Source organism: Heterocephalus glaber, unplaced genomic scaffold, assembly GCF_053883595.1.
Source record: "Heterocephalus glaber isolate CG9 unplaced genomic scaffold, H.glaber_assembly_v1.0 deba00001532, whole genome shotgun sequence".
In the NCBI taxonomy this organism is placed as follows: Eukaryota; Metazoa; Chordata; class Mammalia; order Rodentia; family Bathyergidae; genus Heterocephalus; species Heterocephalus glaber.
Genome location: NW_028258330.1, coordinates 16,564,184 through 16,573,394, shown reverse-complemented (window position 1 = coordinate 16,573,394; position 9,211 = coordinate 16,564,184). Strand labels below are relative to the sequence as shown.

The window sequence follows — 9,211 nt, the reverse complement described above, 5'->3', positions numbered from 1 at the left end:
TGTAATTTCACCCTTTTCATTTCTAATTGCATAGATTTGGGCCTTTACTTTCCTTTCTCTGATAAGGTTGGCAAAGGGTTTGTCAATTTTGTTTATTCTTTCAAAGAACAAATTCTTGACTTCATTAATTTTTATATCATTATCTTAGTCTCCACTGAATTGATTTCTGCTCTGATCTTTATAATTTCCTCCCTTGTATGTCCATTGGGTTTGTCCTGCTCTTCTTTTACTAGAAGCTTGAGGCTCAGGATCAGGTTGTTTAATTGGGCTCACTCTGTTTTCCTACTATGAGTATACACTGCTATGAATTTCCCTCATAAGACTCCTTTCATTGTGTCCCATAGATTCTGATATGTTGTACTGTCATTGTCTTTTAATTTCTTTTGTATAAAATTCTTTTATTGGTACATTGTAGGTATACAACACAATTACATTTCTCATTGGGAACTGTACCTTTACCTAATGCATCTTGGTTCTTATTTTTTCCCCATTCCTAGCCCTCCCTTCACACCCTCCACCCTTCCCTATTTATGAAGCCTTTATTTCCATTTTTTCCATTTTCCCATCATTTTTCCTTTCCCTTCTTTCCTTTCCCCTGCCCCTCCCACTACCCCTATCCCTTTGGACCTTTCCTTCCTATTTTACATTTTCGATTATTCATTCTAATCATCAGTACATTTTAGGTATACAATATAATGACATTCATCATTGGAAATCTGCACCTTTACATTATCTCTCTTGGTTCTTATTTTTCACCCTTGCCCGCCCTCCCTTCAACCCCTCCAGTCCTCCCTATTTACAAAGATTTTGTTCCTATTTTTCCATTTTCTCATATTAATCCCATTCCCTTCTATCCTTTCCCCTAGCCCTCCCATTTCCTCCCCCTTTGCCACTTTTCTTCCTATTTCACATTACCTATTATACATTTAGTCCTTATTTACACTTTCAGTTTCTCACACCAGAGAAACTATTTGGTATTTACACATGTGTGTCCTATTTATTTCACTTAAGAGTATCACCTCAATGTCCATCCTCTTAGCTATAACTGTCTCTAATTTCTCATTTTTATGGCTGAGTAGTACTCCATTTTATAAAAAAAACCCCACATTTTCTTTATCCAGTCTCCAGTTGATGGGAATTTGGGCTGTTTCCAAGTTTTAGCTATTACAAACTGTACTGCTATGAACATGGGTGCACATACATCACTGTGGTATGATTCTTTTAATTCTTGGGGGAAGATCCCCAGCAGTGGAATAGTGGGGTCAAATGGGATTTCCAGTCCTAGTTCTTTGAGGTATCTCCATACTGATTTCCACAGTGCTTGCACCAGTCTACACTCCCACCAGCAGTGGAGCAGGGTTCCTCTTTCCCCACAGCCCCGCCAGCATTGGTTATTGGTTGATTTCATGATAGCAGCCATTCTTTCTGGAGTGAAGTGGAACCTCAGCGTTGTTTTCATTTGCATCTCTCCAATAACCAGTGATGTTGAGCATTTTTTCATGTATTTATTTGCTATTTCTACTTCTTTGTCTGAGAAATGTCTGTTCATTTCAGATGCCCATTTTTGGATTGGGTCTTTAAATTTGGGAGGTCTGATCTTTTTAAGTTCTTTATAGATTCGAGATAGTAGACCTTTGCCTGAGGAAGAGCAGGTGAAGATTTTTTCCCAGATTGTGGGTTGTCTCTTCACACTGCTGGTGGTTTCTCTTGCTGTGCAGAAGCTTTTTAATAAGAAGAGATCCCACTTGTTGATTGTTTGTGCTAGTTCATGGGCAACTGAGGTTTTGTTCATAAAATCTTTTCCTACACCAATGTCTTCAAAGGTTCTACCTAACCTCTGTTCCAACTGGTTCAGAGTTTCTATTTTAATATTTAGATCTTTAATCCATTTCGATTTTAGTTTAGTGCATGGTGAGAGACATAGGTCTAGTTTGAATCTTTGGCAAGTTGAAGCCCACTTTTTCTAGCACCATTTATTTATTCATTATTTATTTATTTATTTATTTATTGTATTAAATTTTTTTATTGGTACATTGTAGGTATACAACACAATTAAATTTCTCATTGGGAACTGTACCTTTATATAATGCATCTTGGTTCTCATTTTTTACCCATTCCTAGCCCTCCCTTCATGCCCTCCACCCTTCCCTATTTACAAAGACTTTATTTCCATTTTTTCCACTTCTCAGCATTTTTCCTTTCCCTTCTTCCCTTTCCTCTGTGCCTCCCACTACCCCTACCCCTTTGGACCTTTCCTTCCTATTTTACATTTTCGATTATTTATTCTAATCATTGGTACATTTTAGGTATACAATATAATGACATTCATCATTGGAAATCTGCACCTTTACATAGTCTCTCTTGGTTCTTATTTTGCCCCCTTTGCCCAGCCCTCCCTTCAACCCCTCCAGTTCTCCTTATTTACAAAGATTTTGTTCCTATTTTTCCATTTTCTCATATTAATCCCATTCCCTTCTATCCTTTTCCCTAGCCCTCCCACTTCCTCCCCCTTTGCCCCTTTTCTTCCTATTTCACATTACCTATTATACATTTAGTCCTTATTTACACTTTCAGTTTCTCACACCAGGGAAACTATTCAGTATTTACACATCTGTGTCCTATTTATTTCACTTAAGAGTATTGCCTCAATGTGCATCCACTTAGCTATGAATGTCTCTAATTTCTCATTTTTTATGGCTGAGTAGTACTCCATTTTATAAAAAATCCACATTTTCTTTATCCAGTCTCCAGTTGATGGGCATTTGGGCTGTTTCCAAGTTTTAGCTATTACAAACTGTGCTGCTATGAACATGGGTGCACATATATCACTGTGGTATGATTCTTTTAATTCTTTGGGGAAAATCCCCAGCAGTGGAACAGTGAGGTCAAATGGAATTTCCAGTCCTAGTTCTTTGAGGTATCTCCATACTGATTTCCACAGTGGTTGCACCAGTCCACACTCCCACCAGCAGTGGAGCAGTGTTCCTCTTTCCCCACAGCCCTGCCAGCATTTTTTATTGGTTGATTTCATGATAGCAGCCATTCTTTCTGGAGTGAAGTGGAATCTCAGCATTGTTTTCATTTGCATCTCCCAAATGACCAGTGATGTTGAACATTTTTTCATGTATTTATTTACTATTTCTACTTCTTTGTGTGAGAAATGTCTGTTCATTTCAGATGCCCATTTTTGGATTGGGTCTTTAAATTTGGGAGGTCTGATCTTTTTAAATTCTTTATAGATTTGAGATAGAAGACCTTTGTCTGAGGAAGAGCAGGTGAAGATTTTTTCCCACATTGTGTGTTGTCTCTTCACACTCCAGCACCATTTATTAAAGAGGCTATCTTTCATCCAGTGAGGGTGTTTGGCTCCTTTGTCGAAGATGAGATGGCTGAGTGTGTCTGGCGTTGTTTCTGCATCTTCTAATCTGTTCCACTGGTCCTCAGGTCTGTTTCTTTGCCAGTATTGTGCTGTTTTAATCACAGTAGCTTTGTAGTATAGTTGCAGGTTGGGGATTGTGATACTCCCTGCCATGTCTCTGTTACCTAGAATTGCTTTTGCTAATATGGGTCTCTTCTTGCTCCAAATGAATTTTTGGATTGTTTTCTCAAGGTCTATGAAGTGTGCTGCTGGGATCTCAATTGGAATTGCATTAAATCTATATAGCAGTTTTGAAAGTATGGCCATTTTCACTATATTAATCCTTCCTACTCAGGAGCAGGGGATGTCTTTCCATTTTCCGATATCATCTTCAACCTCTCTTTTCAGAGTGCCATAGTTTTCAGAGAAGAGGTCTTTGATTTCTTTCATTAGGTTGATTCCTAGGTATTTCAGTTTTTTGGATGCTATTGTGAAAGGAATTATTTGCCCTATTTCTCTCTCAGTGAGTCTGTCATTGGTGTAGAGGAAAGCTATTGATTTTTGTATGTTGACCTTGTAACCAGCTACTTGACTGAATTTGGTTATTAAGTCTAGAAGACTTTTGGTGGAGTTCTTGGGGTCTTCTATACAGAGTATCATGTGATCTGCAAATAATGACAATTTGACTTCTTCATTACATATCTTTATTCCTTTTATTTCTTTCTCTTGTCTAATTGCTGTGGCTAATGTTTCCAGAACTGTATTGAACAAGAGTGGTGATAGTGGACATCCTTGTCTTGTTCCTGATTTGAGTGTGAAGGATTAATTTTTTGACCATTTAGTATGATATTGGCTATTGGTTTTTCATAGATGGCTTCTATCAGTTTGAGGCAGAGACCATCTATTCCAATTTTTTGTAGGGCTTTTATCATAAATGCCTGTTGTTTTTTGTCAAATGCTTTTTCTGCATCTATGGAGACATTCATGTGGTTTTTGTGCTTGGCCCTATTGATATAATGTATTACATTGATTGATTTGTGTATATAGAACCATCCCTGCATCCCTTGGATGAATCCCACTTGTTCAGGGTGTATGATCTTCTTGATGATCTTCTGCATTCTGTTTGCCAGTATCTTATTAAGGATTTTTGCATCTATGTTCATTAGTGAGATTGGCCTAGAGTTCTCTTTTTCAGTTGGGTCTTTCTCTGCTTTGGGGATCAAGGTGATGCTTGCTTCCAGGAATGAATTTGGGAGTATTGCTTCCCTTTCAATTTCATTGAAGAGTTTAAACAGTAGTGGCAGTAGTTCCTCTCTAAATGTCTTGTAGAATTCAGCAGTGAAGCCATCAGGGCCCAGGCTTTTCTTAGTTGATAAGTTTTTAATTACATTTTCAATTTCATTGGTTGATATTGGGTTGTTCAGAATTTTCAGGTCTTCTTCGTTCAACTTTGGTAATTCATATGTATCTAGGAATCTGTCCATTTCTTCTGTGTTGTTCATCTTATTGGTGTATAGGTTCTGGAAGTAGGTATTCATGATCTTCTGGATTTCTGCAGGGTCTATTGTCATTTCACCATTTTCATTCCTAATTGCATGGATTTGGGCCTTTTCTTTCCTTTTTCTGACAAGGTTGGCTAAGGATTTGTCAATTTTGTTGATTCTTTCAAAGAACCAACTCTTGGCTTCATTGATTTTTTTGTATTGTTCTCTTAGTCTCCATTGCATTGATTTCTCCTCTGATCTTTATAATTTCCTCCCTTGTATGAGCTTTGGGGTTGTCCTGCTCTTCTTTTACTAGAAGCTTGAGGTTCAGTATCAGGTTGTTTAATTGGGCTCGTTCTGTTTTCCTAGTATGCGTATTCACTGCTATGAATTTCCCTTGTAAGACTGCTTTCATTGTGTCCCATAGATTCCGATATGTTGTATTGTCCTTGTCATTTAATTGAAGGAACTGTCTGATTTCTTCTTTAATTTCCTCTGTGACCCATTGGTTATTCAGAAGTGTGTTGTTCAATTTCCACAGGTTTATGAAATTTTTTGAGTTTCTTTTGCTATGGATCTCCAATTTCATCACTCTATGGTCTGATAATATACAGGGAATAACTTCAATTCCTTTGCACTTGCTTAAACATGTTTTATGTGTGAGTATGTGGTCTATTTTGGAGAATGACCCATGTGCAGCTGAGAAGAATGTGTATTCTGATTTTGTGGGGTGGAAGACTCTGTAAACATCTGTTCAGTTCATTTGTTCAAGAGTTCGATTGAGTTCTAGTATTTCATTACTTATTTTTAGTCTAGTAGATCTATCTATTTGTGAGAGTGGGGTGTTGAGGTCCCCCACTACAATTATAGTAGGGCATATATGACTTTTCATGTCCATTAGTATTTGTTTTATATAGTTGGGCGCACTAGTGTTTGGTGCATAGATATTTATGAATGTCATCTCTTCCTCTTGGATTCTTCCCTTTGCAAGGATGTAGTAACCTTCTTCATCTCTCTTAATTAGTGTTGGTTTGAAATCTACTTGATCTGCCAAGAGGATAGCTACTCCTGCTTTTTTTCAGGTTCCTGTCGCATGGAGTATTGTTTTGCACCCTTTAACTTTCAGTCTATGAGTTTCCTTTTGAAGTAATTGTGGTTCTTGTATGCAGCATATTGTTGGATTTTGCTTCTTGACCCATTCTGCCAGTCTATTTCTTTTGATTGGTGAATTGAGACCAGTACCATTGATGATTATAACTGAAATGTATTGACTTGTCATTGCCATGACTTTTTCCTTTTGTTGGGTTCTCCCCCTTTACATTTAATTTCTTGTCATACCAGATGGGTTCATTCTGCTTTGCTTCCTGGGGTTGTGATCCTCAATGTCTGTTCCTAGGCTATTGTGTAAAATTCTTTGGAGTGCTGGTTTGGTATTCATTAAGTTCCTAAGGTGCTCTTTGTCACGAAAGTATCTTATTTCTCCATCCATTTTGAAAGATAGTTTTGTAGGGTACATCAATCTGGGTTGGAGGCTGTTTTCTTTTAGGGCTTGGAATATGTCACTCCAAGCTCTTCTTGCCTTGATGGTTTGTGTTGAGAAGTCTGCTGTGATTCTGATGGGCTTTCCTTTGTATGTGATTTGTTTCTTTTCTCTGACTGCTTGGAGAACTTTGTTCTTCTGTTGTGTTTCTGGAATCTTTTTTTGTTTGTTTTTTTGCTGCAAAAGGCTTTATTTTCTTTTGGTCCAAGACTTGGAAGGGGGCTCCAGAGAGGTGAAAAAGCTGCCTACAAAGGTGCCTACTGGCTGGAGGGAGAGGGTTAGGCCAAAGCCCTGAGGCCAAGTGAGCAGGAGCCCCTCAAGGGCCACAAGGCTCTGGGGCCTCCTAGTCATGTTTGAGGGTGAGCCTTTCAAACAGGTACTTGCCCAGCCCAGCCTGGGGGCCGGCCAGCCTGCGGACATTAGTGAGGTGTTCGCCTATCTTCTTGATGATCTTCCCCTCCTCATCCAGGAAGTGGTTCACCAGGAAATCACAGAGATGGGGGTCTGTCTTGGCAGAGACCAAGGCATGAAGATCCAAAAGAGCTTGTTTCAGATTCTTCTCCAGGGCCAGGGCAGCTTCCATGGCGTCCAGGGTTTTACCCTACTCATCTTCAGAAAGTTCCTGCACGTCTTGGAAGAGCACTCTGCCTCCGTGCTGGTTTTGCATTTTCAGGAGATGCTCAGCACCCTTGCGTTTCTCCTTGGCCAGCTGGTGGAAGAAATGGCCCACGCCTGCCAGAGCCACATCGTCATGGTTGAAGTAGTAGCCCAGAGAGAGGTAGGTGTAGGAGGCCCACAGGTACAGATTCACCAGGCCGTTGATGGCAGCCTCCACCTCGGTGGAATAATTCTGACGAATGTGAGAAGTCATGGCTAGTTAGCAATAAGGAGCTACCCACAAAAGAACGGTGTTGGCTGGTCCTGGAAGCAGGAGATGGGTGAGATGATGGTTCTGAAATCTGTAACTGGAAGGTGGATGGAGGATGAAAAAGAGGGAGTCCCTGGGTCTGTTCCGTCCAAACACTGTTGAAGCAAGAGACAGAGCCATGGGACCTCCAGACGCACCGCTCTGTTTCTGGAATTTTAACAATTATATGCCTATGTGTAGATTTTTTTTGATCAAGGCTATTTGGAGTCCTATATGCCTCCCTTATCTGTATGTCAAGCTCTTTTCCCCTGCTTGGGAAGTTTTCTGCCATTATTTCTGTGAAGAGATTTTTTATGTCATCTCCACTCTCTCCTGTTTCTTCATTGAGCCCAATCAGTCTTATGTTATTCTTCTTTGCATCTTCTAGCAGCTGCTGGATTGATTTCTCATGTTCCCTTGTAATTTTGGAGCAATTTTTCTTTTCCTGGTCACCAATTGCAATCTTATCTTATATATCTGAAATTCTGTCCTCACATTGGCTCATTCTGCTGTGTAGACTTTCAATGGAGTTGAAATCTATGTCCTGGAAATCTATTTGCATCTGTTTTATGGATTCCATTTGTTTCTTATGTTGGGATTCCATCATGTTCCTGAGCTCCTCTCTAGACTTATTAATCATGTCTTGCACTAGGGGCACAATTTCTCCTGTTTTTTGAGAAATTATTTCTGATTTCATTTTATCCAGATCCCCTTTTGTTGCCAGTTCAGTGGGTCCAGGTGGTTGAGTATCAGAGTGTTCCATCTCATTTCCCTTTGGGGTTGCTGTAGATGATCTGGAAGTCTGGTTTTGAGACTTATTTACATGTTTTCTCATTTCAACTGGGGTGGGGGTCTGTTAGCACCTGCATGGCTTACCTCCTCTGAGCTGGGAGAGGTGGGACAGGGGCGGGGATCAGCGGTAGGGTTGGTGACCCAAAAGCCCTTTCCTGTCGCCTGGAAACAGCGGGAGCGTTCGTGGCTGGGAAGCCCCTTCCTCTGGACCAGGAGCAGTGAGATGGTGGCTCAGAAGCCCTCCCTCTGGGCCAGGAGTGGTGGGAGGGATGGTGGCCTGGGAGCCCCTTCCTCTGGGCCAGGAGCAGCAGGACAGAAGGTAGCCTAAAAGCCCTTTCCTCTGGGCTGGGAGCAGCAGGAGGGATGGTGACTGGGAATCCCCTTCCTCTGGACCAGGAGCAGTGGGACGATGGTGCAGAAGCCCCTACCTCTGGGCCAGGAGCAGCGACATTCAGTACCTTGGTCTGGTGGTCTGGTGTCCTCTGTGTCTTTGTAGTGTGGAACCAGATTGCTGCCTGTCTGGAGCAGGGTGATTCAGCATGTTCTGTGTGACTCAGGACCTAGGTAGGGCATGGGCAGACCTGCCTGTCTGCAGCGGGGTGATTTGGCATCTTCTGCATGACTCAGGACCTCAGTAGGGTGTGCACAGACCTGCCTGTCTGCAGCAGGCTGATTCAGCATGTTCTGTGCAACTGAGGACCTCAGTAGGGCATGGGCAGACCTGCTTGTCTGTAGCAGGGTGATTCGGTGTCTTCCGCACGACTCAGGACCTCGGTAGGGCGTGCACAGACCTGCTTGTCTGCAGCGGGCTGATTTGGAGTGTTCTGTCCATTGTCTTTTTTTTTTTTTGGTACCGGGGATCGAACTCAGGACCTTGCGCTTGCAAGGCAGGCACCGGAACCACTGAGCTAAATCCCAGGCCCCATTGCCTTTTAATTGAAGAAACTCTCTGATTTCTTCTTTTTTTATTTACATAAATATTTATTGATACATTTTAGGCATAAAATACATTTACATTTATCACTAGGTGTTTCTACCAGAGCATGATGTATTTTAGTTTTTATTTTTTTCCCATTACCTGTGCACCCTTCACCCCCTCCACCCTTCCCTATTTACACAGAGTTTGATTC

At 41.1% G+C, this 9,211-nt stretch overlaps 1 pseudogene; it reads right to left on the bottom strand.

The window, feature by feature from the left end:
- Positions 1–6,545: 6,545 nt before the first annotated feature.
- On the bottom strand, positions 6,546–7,436 carry LOC147824658 (ferritin light chain-like; annotated as a pseudogene).
- Positions 7,437–9,211: the final 1,775 nt, after the last annotated feature.